A 23,104-nucleotide genomic window follows, 5' to 3' on the forward strand; every position below is an offset into this window, starting at 1 on the left:
ATATGCATTTATATGCTATTTTATATGATTTTTGAGACTAACCTATTAACCTAGAGCCTAGTGCCAGTTTATGTTTTTCCCTTGTTTTTGAGTTTTATAGAAAAGGAATACCAAATAGAGTCCGACGTGCCAATTTTTGATTATTTTTATGGACCAAAAGAAGCCCCCGGAGTAAAATAGTTGGGCCAGAAGAGTCCCGAGCCATCCACGAGGGTGGAGGGCGCGCCCTACCCCCTGGGCGTGCCCCCTGCCTCATGGATGACTCGGAGACCCCCCTAACATGAGACCGATGCAAAAATTCCTATAAATACAGAAACCCCCAAAAAGAAACCTGGATCGGGAGTTCCGCCGCCGCAACCTCTGTAGCCACCAAAAACCAATCGGGACCCTGTTCCGGCACCCTGTCAGAGAGGGGAATCATCACCGGTGGCCATCTTCATCATCTCGGCGCTCTCCATGATGAGGAGGGAGTATTTCACCCTCGGGGCTGAGGGTATGTACCAGTAGCTATGTGTTTGGTCTCTCTCTCTCTTTCTCTCTCTCTCTCGTGTTCTTGATATGGCACGATCTTGATGTACCGCGAGATTTGCTATTATAGTTGGATCTTATGATGTTTGGTCTCTCGAGGTATGCCACTGCCCTTTAACTTATTTGTTTGAGATTATTGGTTTGTGTGCCTGTCCGAGAACATAACATCACGGCCTTCAAAATGGCATGGTGAGTTAGTAGCCCCCGAGCCCAAAGCTAGTTTCAAGAAACAAGTATTGGGGTGGTGTAATTAGTAGGAGCTTGTCATGCACCCCCCAGGATGCTGCCAAAGGAAGTCGTTATAGACTTCCAATACTTTTGATTGCAGTCTTTGTGTAAAAAATCTTCTTGGCAGGTTTCAACCTCGGCTCTGAAGTCCGTTTCTGAGGAGATTGCGGAGGTGAACCAGAAGCTCGAGAGGTCCCAGGAGGACCTCAACCTGATGAACCAGAGGTTCGAGCAGTCTCAAGGTAAGCGACTCGGACTTGCGTTTGATGTATTATGATGTTTGAGTGCAGAACTAAGCCCGAACTGTTTGAATGACAGTAGCATTGTCCGAGCTGGAGGCGCTCAAGGCCAAGTTGAAAAAGGCTCGGCGGGAGGTGAAGCAGCATAAGGCTGTGGCCACGAAGGCGGAAGAGACTCATGCTGTTGAGAAGGTGTCCGGGGAGAAGGACCGGGCACAGAAGTCTTCACGGATCTCCCATAGAGCGTGGCAGATGCTGCTGCGCACTTTGACCAGCTGGTGGGTCATGAGGTGGAGAAGACATTATGGGGGTAGTTCCCGGGGTCTCCGTCATCACAGCTGCTGAAGCATCGAATGAAGTAGCTAGTGGAGTTATTCTGCATGACAAGACCGATGCTACAAGACATCTGCATCACGTTGTGGCCCGCTGAAGCCCTGCCGACCAGCTTCTTCGGCCTTACGGCTCGTTTGCAAGATGCGATCCCGTGCGTGAACAGCTGGAGGAGGTTCACGTGCTTTTAAGGAGAGCGGAGGGCATATACCTGCGTGAAGATGCACTTCCGAAAGGTTGATGCAGCAACGGTTGCCACGGGTCCCCCTGCAGACAAGCCGCGCACCGCGGAGTAGTTCTTTTCCGAGGTGGAGGAGGGAGCCCGGACTACCGAGGCCATATGTCCAAAGGACACTTTGTATTTCTAGGTGGCACTTCGGGATGCCGATGTTGTGAAATGTACAAAAATTATCGTTTGATGGAATGAGTATGGCTTTAAATTCCTTCAGATGTGTGTACCTTCTAATTTTACCTCATGTGCAATCATTTTAAACTGAAAGTGGCCAGTCGTCGGCTTCTGCCCCAGTGTAGAATATACAAAGGTGTTCCTTGAGGCATTTTTTACACTTGGCCAACATCTCGGTACCCATAGGTGGTCTGTGCTCGTAGGAACCGGGTAATCAGACTATAATGGCTTAATACCTTTCACTTAGTCCTATGAGTTTGACTGGGGGGGCTGCTGACGAGCCCCTGGTATGGGAAGTGGTCGCCATAGCAAGCTGAGATCTAAGCCATGACACACTTCCGCAAAAAGGGAAGCCCTCCATTTAACACTGGTAATCTCTATCATTGATACGTCTCCAACATATCTATAATTTTTTATTGTTCCATGCTATATTATATCCTGTTTTGGACATTATTGGGATTTATTATACACTTCTATATTATTTTTTGGGACTAACCTATTAACCGGAGGCCCATCCCAGAATTGATGTTTTTTGCCCATTTCAGAGTTTCGCAGAAAAAGAATATCAAATGGAGTCCAAACGGAATGAAACCTTCGGGAACGTGACTTTTAGAACGAACATGATCCAGAGGACTTGGACCCTACGTCAAGCAGTCAACCAGGAAGGTACGAGGTAGGGGGCGCGCCTAGCCCCCCCCAGGCGTGCCCTCCACCCTCGTGGGGCCCATGTTGCTCCACCGACGTACTCCTTCCTCCTATATATACCTACGTACCCCCAAACTACTAGATACGGAGCCAAAACCCTACTTCCACCGTCGTAACTTTCTGTATCCACGAGATCCCATCTTGGGGCCTTTTCTGAAGCTCCGCCAGAGGGGGTATCGATCACGGAGGGCTTCTACATCCACACCATAGCCTCTCCGATGAAGTGTGAGTAGTTTACTTCAGACCTACGGGTCCATAGTTATTAGCTAGATGGCTTCTTCTATCTTTTTGGATCTCAATACAAAGTTCTCCCCCTCTCTTGTGGAGATCTATTGGATGTAATCTTCTTTTGCGGTGTGTTTGTTGAGACCGATGAATTGTGGGTTTATGATCAAGTTTATGTATGAACAATATTTGAATCTTCTCTGAATTCTTTTATGTATGATTGGTTATCTTTGCAAGTCTTTTCGAATTATCAGTTTGGTTTGGCCTACTAGATTGATCTTTCTTGCAATGGGAGAAGTGCTTAGCTTTGGGTTCAATCTTGCGGTGTCCTTTCCCAGTGACAGTAGGGGCAGCAAAGCACGTATTGTATTGTTGCCATCGAGGATAACAAGATGGGGTTTATACCATATTGTATGAGTTTATCCCTCTACATCATGTCATTTTGCTTAAAGTGTTACTCTGTTCTCTTGAACTTAATACTCTAGATGCATGCTAGATAGAGGCCGATGTGTGGAGTAATAGTAGTAGATGCAGGCGGGAGTTGGTCTACTTGTCTCGGACGTGATGCCTATATACATGATCATACTTAGATATTCTCATAACTATGCTCAATTCTATCAATTGCTCAACAGTAATTTGTTCACCCACCGTAATACTTATGCTCTAGAGATAAGCCTCTAGTGAAACCTATGGCCCTCGGGTCTATTTTCCATCATATTAATCTTCCAATACTTAGTTATTTTCTTTGCCATTTATTTTACTTGCATCTTTATTTCTCTTTATCATAAAAATACAAAAATATTATCTTATCATATCTATCAGATCTCACTCTCTTAGGTGACCGTGAAGGGATTGACAACCCTTTTTCGCGTTGGTTGCGAGGATTTTATTTGTTTGTGTAGGTGCGAGGGACTCGTGTGTGGCCTCCTACTGGATTGATACCTTGGTTCTCAAAAACTGAGGGAAATACTTACGCTGCTCTGCTGCATCACCCTCTCCTCTTCAAGGGAAAACCAACGCAGTGCTCAAGAGGTAGCAAGAAGGATTTCCGGCGCCGTTGCCGGGGAGTCTATGCAAAAGTCAACATACTAAGTACCCATCACAAACTCTTATCTCCCGCATTACATTATTTGCCATTTGCCTCTCGTTTTCCTCTCCCCCACTTCACCCTTGCCGTTTTATTCGCCCTCTCTCTCTCCATCCTCCCTCTCTTTCTCTATTTGCCTCTTCTTGCCCCTTGCACTTTCCCCCGTTATGTCTGAAATCAGGGAAATTATGGTTGATATGGACAATAATAATATCATGAAAAATTCTGATGCTCCTGCTGAAGAACCCCTATCTTACATACAAAAAAATTCCGAATTGGTAGTGGTAATATTATTGGAAAAGGAGTTATCCAAGATTTCTTTACTTGTGCCGGTGCTATGACTTCTATGGGTACCTCTATCCTTCATAGAACTAGTAGTCTTGCGGATAGTTGAACTTGAAAGACAATTTATGCACTTGCATCCTTGCATACAAAGGATTTTCTTAGAATTTTCTAATATTGAGCATTCTTCTGTTAAGCGTGCCACTACTATCTTTTTGGCTCATGAGTTTAGATTCATAATAAAAGAGGCCAAAGAAATCTTTGCGTATTATAGGGTGGATGCTTGCCGTCCTCCCATAGAGGCTATCCTTTTTGATCAAGAAGAAATAATGCGTTTTCAATCTCTAGACTATGTTGCTTTCAATGAAAATCTTAGAAAAAGGGTTCCTACCAATGTTTTAGTTGATAGAATTTCTAAACTTAATAATGATTTGGCTATTCAAAATAATGAACTAGGATATTCTCTCGAGTATAGGCTCACAAAGTTCTGTCAAAAGAATGCTTATAATGATGAATTGGTTGTGCAATACGATGGGCCAAAGGAGGAACCTATACATCCCAAAGTTGATCTTGGGGACTTTTGTCCCATTAAATTTACCCCTTTTGATTACTTTTGCTTGCCTCAAAGAAAACATGCTGTCGAACGTAGGGAATATGAAATGAGTTTTAATGATCTATCTTATTATTATGGCAATACCTAGATTTATCTTCGCTTTTATGCCTAGCTAAGGGCGTTAAACGATAGCACTTGTTGGGAGGCAGCCCAATTTTATTTTTATTCCTTGCTTTTTGCTCCTGTTTAGTAATAAATAATTTATCTAGCCTCTATTTTGGTTGTGTTTTTTGTGTTTAATTAGTGTTTGTGCCAAGTAGAACCGTTGGGAAGACTTGGGGAAAGTCTTTTTAATCTTGCTGTAAAAAACAGAAACTTTAGCGCTCACGAGAACTGCTGTCATTTTTATTTGAAAAGTTATATTTAGTTAATTATTTTTGAAGATGACTAATAGATAAATTCCTCACGTACAGAAATTTATTTTAGAATATTCAGGGTTCCAGATCTTGCGTTAGCTACAGATTACTACAGACTGTTCTGTTTTTGACAGATTCTGTTTTTCGTATGTTGTTTGCTTATTTTGATGAATGTATGGCTAGTAAAATAGTTTATAAACCATAGAGAAGTTGGAATACAGTAGGTTTAACACCAATATAAATAAAGAATGAGTTCATTACAGTACCTTGAAGAGGTGTTTTGTTTTCTTTCGCTAACGGAGCTCACGAGATTTTCTACTTTAAGTTTTGTGTTGTGAAGTTTTCAAGTTTTGGGTAAAGATTTGATGGATTATGGAACAAGGAGTGGCAAGATCCTAAGCTTAGGGATGCCCATGGCACCCCCAAGATCATCCAAGGACACCTAAAAGCCAAAGCTTGGGGATGCCCCGGAAGGCATCCCCTCTTTCGTCTACTTCTATCGGTAACTTTACTTGGAGCTATATTTTTATTTACCACGTGATATGTGTTTTGCTTGGAGCGTCTTGTATTATTTGAGTTTTTATTTGTTAGTTTTCCACAATCATCATTTCTGCACACACCTTTTTGAGAGAGACACTCATGATTCGGAAATTGTTAGAATACTCTATGTGCTTCACTTATATCTTTTGAGTTATATAGTTTTTGGTCTAGTGCTTCACTTATATCTTTTAGAGCACGTTCGTAAATTTGTTTTATAGAAACCATTGTTCTCTCATGCTTCACTTAGATTATTTTGAGAGTCCTACAAAACAGCATGGTAATTTGCTTTAGTTATGTTAGGCATTCAAGATTAATAATAAAATTTTCTTATGAGTGTGTTGAATACTATGAGAAGTTTGATACTTGATAATTGTTTTGAGATATGGAGATGGTGATATTATAGTCATGCTAGTTGAGTAGTTGTGAATTTGAGAAATACTTGTGTTAAAGTTTGTATATTTTTGCAATAAGTATATGAGTTCTTTATGACTAATGCTGAGTCCATGGATCATACGCACTCTCACCCTTCCACCATTGCTAGCCTCTCTAATACCGCGCACCTTTCGCCGGTATCATACACCCACCATATACCTTCCTCAAAACAGCCACCATACCTACCTATCATGGTATTTCCATAGCCATTCCGATATATATTGCCATGCAACTTACCACCGTTCCGTTTACTATGACACGCTCCATCATGTCATATTGCTTTGCGTGATCATGTAGTTGACATTGTATTCATGGCAAAGCCACCATTCATAATTCTTTCATACATGTCACTCTTGATTCATTGCATATCCCGGTACACCGCTGGAGGCATTCACATAGAGTCATATTTTGTTCTAAGTATTGAGTTGTAATTGTTGAGTTGTAAGTAAATAAAAAAGTGTGATGATCATCATTTTTGGAGCATTGTCCCAAGTGAGGAAAGGATGATGGAGACTATGATTCCCCCACAAGTCGGGATGAGACTCCGGACTAAATATAAAAAGGCCATAAAAAAGAGAGAGAAGTCCCAAATAAAAAAATGAGAGAAAAAGAGAGAAAGGACATTGCTACTATCCTTTTACCAAACTTGTGCTTCAAAGTAGCACCAAGATCGTCATAGAGAGTCTCCTATGTTATCACTTTCATATACTAGTGGGAATTTTTCATTATAGAACTTGGCTTGTATATTCCAATGATGGGCTTCCTTAAAATGCCCTAGGTCTTCGTGAGCAAGCGAGTTGGATGCACAACCACTTAATTATTTTTGTTGAGCTTTCATATACTTATAGCTCCAGTGCATCAGTTGCATGGAAATCCCTACTCACTCACATTGATATCTATTAATGGGCATCTCCATAGCCCGTTGATACGCCTAGTTGATGTGAGACTATCTTCCCCTTTTTGTCTTCTCCACAACCACCGTTCTATTCCACCTATAGTGCTATGTCCATGGCTCACGCTCATGTATTGCGTGAAGATTGAAAAAGTTTGAGAACATTAAAAGTATGAAACAATTGCTTGGCTTATCATCGGGGTTGTGCATGATTTAAATACTTTGTGTGGTGAAGATGGAGCATAGCCAGACTATATGATTTTGTAGGGATAACTTTCTTTGGCCATGTTATTTTGAAGAGACATAATTGCTTAGTTAGTATGCTTGAAGTACTATTATTTTATGCCAATATTGAATTTTGTCTTGAATCTTTCGGATCTGAATATTCATACCACAGTTAAGAATAATTACAATGAAATTATGCCAAGTAGCATTCCACATCAAAAATTCTGTTTTTATCATTTTCCTACTCGAGGACGAGCAGGAGTTAAGCTTGGGGATGCTTGGTACGTCTCCAACCTATCTATAATTTTTAATTGTTCCATGCTATATTATATCCTGTTTTGGACATTATTGGGCTTTATTATACACTTTTATATTATTTTTGGAACTAACCAATTAACCGAAGGCCCAGCCCAGAATTCCTGTTTTTTGCCTATTTCAGAGTTTCGCAGAAAAAGAATATCAAACCGAGTCCAAACGGAATGAAACCTTCGGGAACGTGATTTTTGGTACAAACATGATCAAGAGGACTTGGATCCTACGTCAAGCAGTCAACCAGCAAGGCACGAGGTAGGGGCGCGCCTACCCCCCCCCCCCCCAGGCGTGCCCTCCACCCTCGTGGGGCTCACGTTGCTCCACCAACGTACTCCTTCCTCCTATATATACCTACGTACCCCAAACTACTAGATACGGAGCCAAAACCCTAATTCCACCGCCGTAACTTTCTGTATCCACGAGATCCCATCTCGAGGCCTTTTCCGGAGCTCCGCCGGATGGGCATCGATCACGGAGAGCTTCTACATCAACACCATAGCCTCTTCGATGAAGTGTGAGTAGTTTACTTCAGACCTGCGGGTCCATAGTTATTAGCTAGATGGCTTCTTCTCTCTTTTTGGATCTCAATACAAAGTTCTCCCCCTCTCTTGTGGAGATCTATTCGATGTAATATTCTTTTGCGGTGTGTTTGTCGAGACCGATGAATTGTGGGTTTATGATCATGTTTATCTATGAACAATATTTGAATCTTCTCTGAATTCTTTTATGTATGATTGGTTATCTTTGCAACTCTCTTCAAATTATCAGTTTGGTTTGGCCTACTAGATTGATCTTTCTTGCAATGGGAGAAGTGCTTAGCTTTGGGTTCAATCTTGCGGTGTCCTTTCCCAGTGACAGTAGGGGCAGCAACGCACGTATTGTATTATTGCCATCGAGGATAACAAGATGGGGTTTATATCATATTGCATGAGTTTATCCATCTACACCATGTCATCTTGCTTAAAGCGTTACTCTGTTCTCTTGAACTTAATACTCTAGATGCATGTTGGATAGCGGTCGATGTGTGGAGTAATAGTAGAAGATGCAGGCAGGAGTCGGTCTACTTGTCTCGGACGTGATGCCTATATACATGATCATACCTAGATATTCTCATAACTATGCTCAATTCTATCAATTGCTCAACAGAATGTGTTCACCCACCGTAACACTTATGCTCTCGAGAGAAGCCTCTAGTGAAACCTATGGCCCCGGGTCTATTTTCCATCACATTAATCTTCCAATACTTAGTTATTTCCTTTGCCATTTATTTTACTTGCATCTTTATTTCTCTTTATCATAAAAATACCAAAAATATTATCTTATCATATCTATCAGATCTCACTCTCGTAGGTGAATGTGAAGGGATTGACAACCCCTTTTTCGCGTTGGTTGCGGGGAGTTTATTTTTTGTGTAGGTGCGAGGGACACGTGCGTGGCCTCCTACTAGATTGATACCTTGGTTCTCAAAAACCGAGGGAATACTTACGCTGCTCTGCTGCATCACCCTTTCCTCTTCAAGGGAAAACCAACGCAGTGCTCAAGAGGTAGCAATCATCACTTCACTTAACGCGGTCTACAGATGGCCGACCAGTTTGCGCCTACCTAGATAGTCAGTTTTTAGCTTTCTCCACTAAGGCGCTATACCAATTAACCTAGCAGCACAATCGCAGTGGTTCTCCCATTAAACCCTTAGCCGAATTCATCGATAACGTAAGAGGTACACATAGGAGCCGGGCAACCCAACTATTGACCAAAATCTAGGTTCGAAACGGATGCATATAGAGCAACATCCGAGACACCGAGTACCTTGGACTTGTATTTCAAGGCAGGGGAACAAGGCCCCGTAACATTTGTATCTTAAAGGCATTCTTGTGGCACAAAGGCAATGCTTGTGCAAAAATGCGATAAGGATCTTTAAAGGGCATGATTTCTTTAGTTCACAACTTCAAGATTTTACATGCCCAACTGCAACGAGAGGAACTAAAAGAATACAATGTAATAGAGTAGGTAAAGATGGAAGAAAAAACAGGGCGGATATTGTCATTGGGTTTTAAAAACCTGGGCCGCTTCCTGCCGCACTTCTACGCTTCTGAGCTGTTGACCAGCTGGTCACCGTTGACGATTTGGACTTACGAGGACTGATGCAGTTTCGGTCTTTTATGCGCTCCAAGCGCATTATTGGCCGAGCCCTTTGAAGGAGGTTTTACAGGAGTCTGGTATGGTTTAGGCCACGTTGATGTAGTCATGTTGGCCGGTTCTTTGACAGAAACACGCCAATTTGGGCTTGAAGCCACCTTGCTCTTCGGTCGAGCCGTTTTTGTATATTTCAGCTCCTTGACAGCCTCGAGAATTTTGAGTGCAAAGTTATGCACCCTGGGGACGTAGTGTCCCAACCAGGGAGGGCATGCATGGAGCCCGCATCCCTATTTAGGGTGCGGGGGTACATGGCCGAGGTCGACTTGCATGGCCCATGTGCGCTTTGAAGAGCTGGTAGTGCATTTATTGTTGTGGGTTGCCTCCTCAGACGTGTGTACCTCGGCTGCAAAAGCCATGGTCTGCTCTATGTTCAGAGTGAGCTCTCGATGTTACCATTGAATGTGATAATGCCATTAGGTCCTGGCATTTTGAGCTTGAGATAATGATGAGGACATCAATACCATTGTTACACCCACAGCCCCTACTGCTACATATACGGGACCAATTACTAGAGCTCGCGCACGCCAATTAAATTATCAGGTACTTTCGTTTCTTGGTAATGATTCTAATGTTCATGAGAATATGATGCTGCATAAATTGGATACATTTGTTTTCCTTACAAATGAAGAGCCTAGCTTGGAGAAGGATGAACATTGGAGCAAGAACAAGCATGGAGATGATGCCATGCACAAGGGGAACAAGAACGGAGTTACAAGTGATGATTTCAGGACTTTGAAGCCACCATAATGGGTGCATGAAGCCTTGGACGAAATATACAAGATGCCACTTCATAAATTTCGTCCCGAGGCTATTATAGGTGCTGCGTCACCTTTTTATTGGGCCAGGCCCATGTAATTTCGAAATACATAAGTATAGGCTATTTTTAGAGTCCGTATGTGTGGGGAAACAAGAGATAGGGTTGATTTCGGACCCCTCCACCAAGGGCCACGAAATTCCCCCTCTCTTCCTCCATATATACAGCCCTTAGGGCACCGTTTAGACTTTGGGTTTTGTTTAGATTAAAAGTTCGCCATAGCTGCAACTTCGCGTACTTCGTTTGTGTTCAACGACCAGACAAAGGCGTCACAGAACCCCACCTTGATCAATAAAGCTTTCATCTTATATTCGCAATATCCAGATTGCAATCTTAGTTTCTTGCTTGTTCTTCGTTTGCTCGCAGGAAACAGACCCTCGTGGTCAGGTTGATCGTGCTCCGGCGTGGTCAATAACCTCTCAGAGTTGGTTTAGCGATTGCTAAGGCGCGACGTCCTCGCACGTTCGTAGTCGGATCGTCAAAGTCGACTTCCACCAAAGCGATATCCATCATCTCATCGAAAGACGGGACACCTTTGCCTATATCAAGTGGTATCAGATTTCCAGGTTGCTCGGTGAGATTTTACAGTTTTTCGTAGTTTAGATCGAGTCTGTTCTTCATACCTATAGTCCACGAAAAAGCCAAAAAAAATTAGGGTTAGTTCATCCCATCCGAACCAATCTGAGCCTTGCATAATCTTTTCTGTATTTGCTTTGTTGAATTTGCAGTTGCATCGTTGATAGAGGCAGGGGGTGTCCCGATCTTTCGATGAGATGATAACTATCGATTTGGTGGAGACGACTTTGACGATCCGACTACAAACGTGCACGACGTTGCGCCTTAGCAATCGCTAAACCAATCTCCTGAGGTTACTGACGATGCCGGAAGTACGGTCAGCCTGACCACGAAGGTCTATTCCTGCAAGCAATCGAAGAACGAGCAAGAATATGATAAAGCAATCTGAATATTGCAAATATATATGAGGTATTGATAATGGTGGGGATCCGTAAGCGGTCTTGGTCTGGTCGTTGGACACAAACGAAGTACACGAAGTTGCACTGGCTAACTTTTAACTAAACAAATCCCCAAGGAAAAAGCTACTAGATGGATCTACTTATATAGGAGCAAGGGGTGGCGGCCAAGGAGGTGGAAGGACGTCCCAAGGCAGCCTAAAACTAACCCTAAGTCGTACAAGGCTCATGGGCCCAAGTGGAGGTGATGTAACACCTTTGGACTTGTAGTTTGACTCGGATTCTGCTGCAGCATCAGATTGTTTCGTCCACAACTCAATGCTCCGGACGAATTTGAAAGTGATTCCAATTGGGTTGGAAAGTGCACGGAATCTAGTTTCCAACAAAAGAAGAATCACCCAATTCGGAGTCCGTATGAAAAACTTGTGTGCGTTTTGAGTCAGGTATGTCTGTGCAGTCCGAATCTGAATCCAGAACGTGAGAGACTTGGACTCTATCTTCTCTTGGGCCAAAAGTGACGTGAGAGAACTTTTTGGACAGAAAATAAACATCTCTTTCTTCCTTATCTTCATATGTGGATTGTACAAATGTCTCATACACCTGCAATTAGACAAAACACAAAAGTGTGTGAAGTATTTTTGTTCTGGATAACATAAATAGATTATTGAATAGTTTGCACTAGAAATCACCTGACAAATATGCATATATGCAATATTTTTGGTCATATCCAAGGTAGTCATGTCCTTATCATCCTCCCCTTCTTGAAAATAAAGCCGTCCTCGGCGTTGCTGAATCTGAAATGTGGCTAACAAAAGAGACAAGGTGTACATGTTGTATATGTATATGTCATCCATTTTTACTTCCCTTGATTTTTGCATATATGACACATGAATAGATGAGTAACTTGCATAGTTCATAAAATCTAAAGCCAAAAAATTAGCACAAGAAGTAGAAGGCATGAAAATATTGCAACTCAGTTTGCACATATAAGTGAAGCTCTTATTCATTTCAAAAGATTGACAATGTTCATCATTAAACCATCCCAACATTGGTGAATAAACCTTACTTGCATCAAATTTACATGCTACAACATGCTTAAATAAGCAAACATGCAATAAGTCATTCAACACAGAATCATCACCAAGATTAGAGGTCATATCAAAGTGATTAAACATTGGTTCTTTTGCATCAGTAGTTAATTCAATGGGTGCACTCAAAATTGTTGGTATTTCAGTTGTTTGATCACATGGCAAAGTCAAATTATCAACGTAGTCCTCTAAAATAGGTGGTGTGATCAAAGTAGTGGGTAGCTCATCAGATGGTGCATTCAAATTGACAAGGCATTCATCATTCTCATGTAGAGATGGAAGATCAGTACCTTTGTCATTACCTCTTATGATCAACTCAGATGATGTAGCCACTCCGGGGGCGATGTGTCACATGGTGAAGGTGATGTAGTCCTGACAACAACGGATGTGGTTGTCATAGTATGCCTAGTAGTTGAAGGAACAATCATATCAACTCTTGGAATGTGCACCGTGTGCTTGTTCTCCTCGTGGCCAACACGTCGTTTTATTTCCTGTTCAGCTTTGCAAGCAAGATGAAACAAATGGTCCATAGGATAACACTCTTCATGAATTAGTATCTCTTGAATATCACGGTTTAATCCTTCCCAAAATCTATCCATAAAATCATCTTCACTTTCTTCTAAAGAGGAATGCAACAAGGTAGTTTGTAAATCATCATAATATTTTGTTACAGTTTCACTACCTTGTTTTAAGTGTTGCAACTTCTTAATCATGTCACGAGTATAATAAGCAGGGACGAAAGTATGTCGCATGGCAAGTTTCAAATCATCCCAAGTAGTAGGTATATAATCAGGGTGTAACCGACAATATTCACTCCACCAAACCAAAGCATAACCAGTGAAAGAACCAACCGCAACCTTAACCTTTTTATGTTCATCGAAATTATGGGAAGCAAATATATTTTTTATGTCGAACTCCTATTCAATATATAAAGCAGGTTTAAAACGGCCATTAAATGGTGGTATAGATACATTAACCTGATCATGTGCATTTGGATGTTTGTGCACCTCTCGTGACGGTTGTGGTATTTGCAAAGGTGGTGGCACGTCTCCCGCGATCGACAAAGCCCATGAATTGACTCTGGATCCTGTCATGATTAGTAGAACAAGAAACAAAACCCAAAAATAATGTTCCTATAACTACTAGGATGTGGTGGTAAAACGCTCACAGTAAAGCAAATATCAATGTCTTACAAGTTCTTACCATGCAGCAGGCGGTGATCGGCAACCAGCGGTGTCAAGTAACTCTGAATATTGAGTAAAGCGATTGCCAGGGGAGCGTACGTATACACGGTGTAGAAATATGTGGAGCTGGGTTGGCTATATATGGTAGCAAAAGATTAGCAATAATCAATTCAAAGATGCAATGTTGAATAAACGCTCAACGACGGTACTGTGCTGGTCCTAGGCTAGACCGGACTAGAGACGCGAGCCTAGAACACTAATAAGGTCACGGCGTAGCACAACTAGCATCAATGAAGGATACTAAGTAGCTCTTGACAGCAAGATATAAGTGAAGATCACAACGGCAGTGAAAATAAAGATGAAAAACAACTGCCAAGCAGGATATACAACAACTCTCTCTTCAACTTTCCTCTTGAAAAGTTTGAGACAATTTTTTGATAAATTCTTTCAAAGAATGCTACTAACTCAAGCTTTCCAATGCAAAAAGAATCACTCAATTCCGAGTTGATATGAGGAGTCAAAGAATTCTAAAACTGGCCTGAAAAATTGGAACAAGCTGTGTTCACGAACTTCGGAGGGCAAAAAGACCTATTTAGAAGCCGATTTTGAGGTGTCAAATATTGAACTTGCTTCTGCAACTATTTAGATGCGGCTCGTCGCTATCTTCAATTTGAGTACTCACGGAGCGAAAACGGACTTCGTATGAGGAAGATACACCTGTTTTACTGAACAGTGCGCAAAACAGATTCCAATCCGAATTCAGGTACGAGATTGATTCTAGATAGATCCAATTTTTTTTCTTCTCTCTTTTTTTTCTCACGCTTTTTTTTCTTTTTCTTCTCCCTCTTTTTCTTTTTTTTTTCTTTCCTTTTTTCTCTCTTTTTTTTATCTTCTTTTTCTCCCTCTTTCCAAGACAAACTAGATAAGATGCAGATTCGATCTGGCGAAGATGTGAGTGACCTCAACTATGATTGTGACAATAAACAGTGCGTAGCACGTGGTGGAAATTGGTGGATGGGATGGTGGACAGCGGATGGAATAATGATGCAGCGGCTGCGTGACTAATGTGAACAGAACTCGAAACTCTAAAGGAACTAGACACTAAGACCAGCAACTCGACACGACGATGCAACCGATAATTCAACTATGCAAGCAATGAAAAGAAAATTGCAAAGGCTCAGACTGGCTTGGACCAAGGATGAATAGATCTAACTTTTGTTTTGTGGCTTTTTCTTGGACAATAGGTAAGAAAATGAATCTAATCTAGGAAAAACTGGAAATTCTCACCGAGCAACCTGAAAACTGATACCACTTGATAGAGGCGGGGGGTGTCCCGATCTTTCGATGAGATGATAACTATCGATTTGGTGGAGACGACTTTGACGATCCGACTACAAACGTGCACGACGTTGCGCCTTAGCAATCGCTAAACCAATCTCCTGAGGTTACTGACGATGCCGGAAGCACGGTCAGCCTGACCACGAAGGTCTATTCCTGCAAGCAATCGAAGAACGAGCAAGAATATGATAAAGCAATCTGAATATTGCAAATATATATGAGGTATTGATAATGGTGGGGATCCGTAAGCGGTCTTGGTCTGGTCGTTGGACACAAACGAAGTACACGAAGTTGCAATGGCTAACTTTTAACTAAACAAATCCCCAAGGAAAAAGCTACTAGATGGATCTACTTATATAGGAGCAAGGGGTGGCGGTCAAGGAGGTGGGAGGACGTCCCAAGGCAGCCTAAAACTAACCCTAAGTCGTACAAGGCCAATGGGCCCAAGTGGAGGTGATGTAACACCTTTGGACTTGTAGTTTGACTCGGATTCTGCTGCAGCATCAGATTGTTTCGTCCACAACTCAACGCTCCGGACGAATTTGAAGGTGATTCCAATTGGGTTGGAAAGTGCACGAAATCTAGTTTCCAACAAAAAAAGAATCACCCAATTCGGAGTCCGTATGAAAAACTTGTGTGCGTTTTGAGTCAGGTATGTCTGTGCAGTCCGAATCTGAATCCAGAACGTGAGAGACTTGGACTCTATCTTCTCTTGGGCCAAAAGTGACGTGAGAGAACTTTTTGGACAGAAAATAAACATCTCTTTCTTCCTTATCTTCATATGTGGATTGTACAAATGTCCCATACACCTGCAATTAGACAAAATACAAAAGTGTGTGAAGTATTTTTGTTCTGGATAACATAAATAGATTATTGAATAGTTTGCACTAGAAATCACCTGACAAATATGCATATATGCAATATTTTTGGTCATATCCAAGGTAGTCATGCCCTCATCAAGCGTCTAGTCTTTTAGAGTTTCGAGTTCTGTTCACAGGTTGTCACGTCGCCGCTGCCATATATCACCACCGCATCATCATCGTCGCTGTTGCCATATACCACCACCACATATTCACCGCCAATCCGAATCCATATACGCCACCACATATCCGCCGCCATCACGCCAATCCGAGTTCACCTGCAACATATATCCGCCACCTGTCCGTGTTCCACCAGATTCATCTCCGCCACCAGTCCGAGTTCCACCAGATTCATCTCCGCCACCAGTCCTAGTCCGAGTCCAGTAATTGTTGCATTGTTCTCGATTTCCAGATGAAGCGATACTCCGAGTCGTGACAGAGAAGGACTCCCCAACTTCCGAGCCATCCGCAGAAGAAAAATAGTTCCAACTTCAAAAAAAAACTAAGTCTGGAAAATTCTGGCTAGGCAGTTTTTAGACCATTTGTAGACTTTTTCGAAAAAAAATTGTTGCGGAGCAAAAAAAAGAGGAAAAAAAAGTGCAAAAAAAAGAGAAAAAAAATTCAGAGTGTGCTCCTCCCTTGTTTACGTGCCGCGCTGTGATTTTGTTGGTGTTCTAGGCTCGCGTCTCTAGCACAGTCTAGCCTAGAACCAGCACAGTACCGTCGTTGAGCGTTTATTCAACTTTGCATCTCTGAATTGATTATTGCTGACCCTTTTTGCTACCATATTATAAGCCTTCCCAGCTCCACATACATCTATGTCGTGCGTTTGACTCTCCGTGGTAATCGCTCTATCCAAGCTTTGAGAGTTTTTGACTACAACGGTTGCCGATCACCGCCTGTTGCTGGGTAAGAACTGGTAAGAATTTGAGATTTGCTTGACGGATTTGTGACACCCACCACCACCACTTCTTCGTAGTCTGTAGGATCATATTCTTGTGTGTTTCTATTGCTGCTAACCATGCCAGGATCACAAGCCGACGAGATTGACTGGGAGAATTTATCGAACAAGGAGCTTCATGATAAGTTTCAGCAAATGATGACTGAACAGGTGCAAGATGTGCTGAACAATTTTGAAGAGGCCATGGAGAAGATCACTGGCTTTGAGAAGACGTTCGAAACAAAGCTCGATAACAAGTTTAATGAATTGCTCGCGCGTCTTCCACCACCACCACCCGCTGCAGCTAACGCACCTCTCCAACAACAACAACGTCTGCCTCCACGTCGCGAAGCAGACCTCCGCCGAGCAAGCCGTGTTCCTCTTGCGTTTGGCCAAACTGTTGGTGCTGCTGTTGATACTTCTGTGGCTCCTGCTGCTGATGCGGAGGAGGATGATTATGTGGGAGACTATGAGGATGAGGTTGATCAAAATCAACACTACGTGCAGCCACCTGTACCACCACCAGCAGGTCGACCTCAGGTATATATTCGTAATGGTAGGCCTGCACCACCACCTCAGGTACGCGATGATGTCCATATTCCTAAACTGAAATTGAATATTCCACCATTTGAGGGTAGATATGTTCCTGATATATATCTTACTTGGGAGTTAGAAACTGAACAACGATTTACATGTTTACAATATCCTGAGGAGAGACGAGTTGCTGCTGCTGTTTGTGCTTTCACTAGTTTTGCATGTGTATGGTGGTCCGAACATTGTAGATTATATCCTATTCCAACTACTTGGGCTGCTTTGAAAACTGCTATGCGTACGCGTTGGGTTCCACCATATTATCAACGTGAATTGCTTCAAAAATTGCAGCGTTTAAGACAAGGGAAAAATTCTGTAGAAGAATATTATCAGGAATTACAAACTGGCATGATTAGATGTGGTATTGTTGAGGAGAATGAAGCTATGCTTGCACGTTTTCTGGGTGGATTAAATAGAGAGATTCAGACCATTTTAGACTATAAGGAGTATACTAATATCACTCGTTTATTCCATCTTGCTTGTAAAGCTGAACGTGAAGTGCAGGATCAACAAGCATTGGGGCGAACTAACTTTTCTGCAGGCCGACCTTCATCATGGACACCACGTGCATCTTCTACTTCAACTGCACCAGCACCTCCATCCGGTGCCACCTCCAGCCGTGATTCAAGAAAACAGGCACAACCACCATTATCTGCCAAGAGCGCACCTGCGGGGCCTGCACAGCGTTCTTCTTCTTCCATGGCATCAACAGGGCACACAAGTGATATTATTTGTCGTCGTTGTAAGGGAGGAGGTCATTATGCGAGAGAATGCAAATCTCCGCGTGTGATGATTGCTACCGCGGATGGTGGATATGAGTCCGCTAGTGACTATGATGAGGAGACTTTGGCTCTTATTACACGTGAAGACCATGGTGGAGATGATTCTGATCATGAGACGCAATACATGGCTCCTGAAGACGCTGACAGGTATGAATGTTTAGTTGCTCAACGTGTTTTGAGTGTGCAGGTCACACAAGCTGAGCAAAATCAGAGGCACAATTTGTTCCATACCAAGGGAGTTGTGAAGGAACGTTCTGTGCGCGTCATCATAGACGGAGGGAGCTGCAACAACTTGGCTAGCATGGAGATGGTGGAGAAGCTTTCTCTCACCACAAGACCACATCCCCATCCTTACTACATCCAATGGTTCAACAACAGCGGCAAGGTTAAGGTAACACGTACTGTTCGTGTGCATTTTAGTATCTCTACATATGCTGATTATGTTGATTGTGATGTGGTACCTATGCAAGCATGTTCCTTCTTACTTGGTAGACCATGGCAATTTGATAAAAATTCTGTACACCATGGTAGAAACAATCACTATACTCTTGTTCATAAGGATAAAAATATTACTTTGCTTCCTATGACTCCTGATTCCATTTTGAAAGATGATATTAATAGAGCTAATAAAGCACAACAGGAGAAGAATAAGAGTGAAAATCAGATTGTGGCAAAAGAATTTGAGCAACAAATGAAGCCTAATAATAAACCATCTAGTGTTGCTTCTGAAATTAAATTGAAAAGTGCATGTTTATTTGCCACCAAATCTGATATTGATGAGCTAGATTTCAGCAAATCTGTTTGCTATGCTTTTGTGTGCAAAGAGGCATTATTTTCATTCGAGGACGTGCCTTCCTCTTTGCCTCCTGCTGTCACTAACATTTTGCAGGAGTTCGCTGACGTTTTTCCACAAGACGTGCCACCGGGATTACCGCCTATTCGAGGGATTGAGCATCAGATCGACTTAATTCCCGGTGCTTCACTGCCAAACCGTGCACCATACCGTACCAATCCAGAGGAGACGAAGGAGATTATGCGTCAAGTACAAGAGCTTCTCGACAAAGGTTATATACGCGAATCCCTTAGTCCTTGTGCTGTTCCTATTATTCTAGTGCCGAAAAAGGATGGAACATCACGTATGTGTGTTGATTGTAGAGGCATTAATAATATTACTATTCGTTATCGTCATCCTATTCCTAGGCTAGATGATATGCTTGATGAATTGAGTGGCTCTACAGTATTCTCCAAAGTTGATTTGCGTAGTGGCTACCATCAAATTCGTATGAAATTGGGAGATGAATGGAAAACAGCATTTAAAACTAAGTTTGGATTATATGAGTGGTTAGTCATGCCTTTTGGGTTAACTAATGCACCTAGTACTTTCATGAGATTAATGAACGAAGTTTTACGTGCTTTCATTGGACGATTTGTGGTAGTTTACTTTGATGACATATTGATTTATAGCAGATCTTTGGAGGAACATTTGGAACATTTACGTGCTGTTTTTATTGCTCTACGTGATGCACGTTTGTTTGGTAACCTTGGGAAGTGCACCTTTTGCACCGACCGAGTATCTTTTCTTGGCTATGTTGTTACTCCACAGGGAATTGAAGTTGATAAAGCCAAGATTGAAGCCATTGAGAGTTGGCCGCAGCCCAAAACGGTCACACAAGTGAGGAGTTTTCTTGGCCTCGCTGGATTCTATAGGCGTTTTGTGAGAGATTTCAGCACCATTGCTGCACCTCTCAATGAGCTTACAAAGAAAGATGTGCCTTTTCTTTGGGGTACCGCACAGGAAGAAGCCTTCACGGTATTGAAAGATAAGTTGACACATGCTCCTTTACTCCAACTTCCTGATTTTAATAAGACTTTTGAGCTTGAATGTGATGCTAGTGGAATTGGATTAGGGGGTGTGTTATTACAAGATGGCAAACCTGTTGCATACTTTTCTGAAAAATTGAGTGGGCCTAGTCTGAATTATTCTACTTATGATAAAGAATTATATGCTCTTGTTCGGACTTTAGAAACATGGCAACATTATTTATGGCCCAAAGAATTTGTTATACATTCTGATCATGAATCATTGAAACATATTAAAAGTCAAGCTAAACTGAATCGTAGACATGCTAAATGGGTTGAATTCATTGAGACTTTCCCTTATGTCATTAAACACAAGAAGGGAAAAGAAAATGTTATTGCTGATGCTTTGTCTCGTCGCTATACTATGCTTTCACAACTTGACTTCAAAATATTTGGTTTGGAGACCATCAAAGATCAATATGTGCATGATGCTGATTTTAAAGATGTAATGCATAATTGTAAAGAAGGAAGAATGTGGAACAAGTTTGTTGTTAACGATGGATTTGTGTTTCGTGCTAACAAGCTATGCATTCCAGCTAGCTCCGTTCGTCTTTTGTTGTTGCAGGAGGCGCATGGAGGAGGATTAATGGGACACTTTGGCGTGAAGAAGACGGAGGACGTACTTGCTACACATTTCTTTTGGCCAAAGATGAGACGGGATGTTGAGCGTTTTATTGCTCGCTGCACTACATGTCAAAAAGCTAAGTCACGCCTCAATCCTCATGGTTTATATATGCCTTTGCCTGTACCTAGTGTTCCTTGGGAGGATATATCTATGGACTTTGTTTTAGGTTTACCTCGAACAAAGAAGGGGAGGGATAGCATATTTGTTGTCGTGGATAGATTCTCCAAAATGGCACACTTTATACCATGTCATAAAAGCGATGATGCTATTAATGTTGCTGATTTGTTCTTTCGTGAAATTATTCGCTTGCATGGTGTGCCAAATACTATTGTTTCAGATCGTGATACTAAATTTCTTAGCCACTTTTGGAGATGTTTATGGGCTAAGTTGGGGACTAAACTGCTTTTTAGTACTACTTGTCACCCCCAAACTGATGGACAAACTGAAGTAGTCAATAGAACGTTGTCTACTATGCTTAGGGCTGTTTTGAAGAATAATAAGAAAATGTGGGAGGAATGCTTGCCTCATATTGAATTTGCTTATAATCGTTCATTGCATTCTACTACTAAGATGTGCCCTTTTGAAGTTGTGTATGGTTTCCTACCTCGTGCACCTATTGATTTGTTGCCTCTTCCATCTTCGGAGAAGGTTAATTTTGATGCTAAACAACGTGCTGAATTGATTTTAAAAATGCATGAGTTAACTAAGGAAAACATTGAGCGCATGAATGCTAAATATAAACTTGCTGGAGATAAGGGTAGAAAACATGTTGTGTTTGCACCTGGAGATCTTGTTTGGTTACATTTGCGTAAGGATAGATTTCCTGATTTGCGCAAATCAAAGTTAATGCCACGTGCTGATGGTCCCTTTAAGGTGTTAGAGAAAATAAATAATAATGCATATAAACTTGAGCTGCCTGCAAATTTTGGGGTTAGTCCCACTTTTAACATTGCAGATTTGAAGCCTTATTTGGGTGAGGAAGATGAACTTCCGTCGAGGACGACTTCATTTCAAGAAGGGGAGGATGATGAGGACATCAATACAATTGTTACACCCACAGCCCCTGCTGCTATACATACTGGACCAATTACTAGAGCTCGTGCACGCCAACTAAATTACCAGGTACTTTCGTTTCTTGGTAATGATTCTAATGTTCATGAGAATATGATGCTGCCTAAATTGGATACATTTGTTTTGCTTACAAATGAAGGGCCTAGCTTGGAGAAGGATGAACATTGGAGCAAGAACAAGCATGGAGATGATGGCATGCGCAAGGGAAACAAGAACGGAGTTACAAGTGATGATTTCAGGACTTTGAAGCCACCATAATGGGTGCATGAAGCCTTGGACGAAATATACAAGACGCCACTTCATAAATTTCGTCCCGAGGCTATTTTAGGTGCTGCGTCACCTTATTATTGGGCCAGGCCCATGTAATTTCGAAATACATAAGTATAGGCTATTTTTACAGTCCGTATGTGTGGGGAAACAAGAGATAGGGTTGATTTCGGACCCCTCCACCAAGGGCCACGAAATTCCCCCCCTCTTCCTCCATATATACAGCCCTTAGGGCATCGTTTAGACTTTGGGTTTTGTTTAGATTAAAAGTTCGCCATAGCTGCAACTTCGCGTACTTCGTTTGTGATCAACGACCAGACAAAGGCGTCACAGAACCCCACCTTGATCAATAAAGCTTTCATCTTATATTCGCAATATCCAGATTGCAATCTTAGTTTCTTGCTTGTTCTTCGTTTGCTCGCAGGAAACAGACCTTCGTGGTCAGGTTGATCGTGCTCCGGCGTGGTCAATAACCTCTCGGAGTTGGTTTAGCGATTGCTAAGGCGCGACGACCTCGCACGTTCGTAGTCGGATCGTCAAAGTCGACTTCCACCAAAGCGAAATCCACCATCTCATCGAAAGACGCGACACCTTTGCCTCTATCAGGATATATCTATGGACTTTGTTTTAGGTTTACCTCGAACAAAGAAGGGGAGTGATAGCATATTTGTTGTCGTGGATAGATTCTCGAAAATGGCACACTTTATACCATGTCATAAAAGCGATGATGCTGTTAATGTTGCTGATTTGTTCTTTCGTGAAATTATTCGCTTGCATGGTGTGCCAAATACTATTGTTTCAGATCGTGATACTAAATTTCTTAGCCACTTTTGGAGATGTTTATGGGCTAAGTTGGGGACTAAACTGCTTTTTAGTACTACTTGTCACCCCCAAACTGATGGACAAACTGAAGTAGTCAATAGAACATTGTCTACTATGCTTAGGGCTGTTTTGAAGAATAATAAGAAAATGTGGGAGGAATGCTTGCCTCATATTGAATTTGCTTATAATCGTTCATTGCATTCTACTACTAAGATGTGCCCTTTTGAAGTTGTGTATGGTTTCCTACCTCGTGCACCTATTGATTTGTTGCCTCTTCCATCTTCGGAGAAGGTTA

The sequence above is a fragment of the Triticum aestivum genome, chromosome 4A (genome assembly GCF_018294505.1).
Source record: "Triticum aestivum cultivar Chinese Spring chromosome 4A, IWGSC CS RefSeq v2.1, whole genome shotgun sequence".
Classification (NCBI taxonomy): domain Eukaryota; kingdom Viridiplantae; phylum Streptophyta; class Magnoliopsida; order Poales; family Poaceae; genus Triticum; species Triticum aestivum.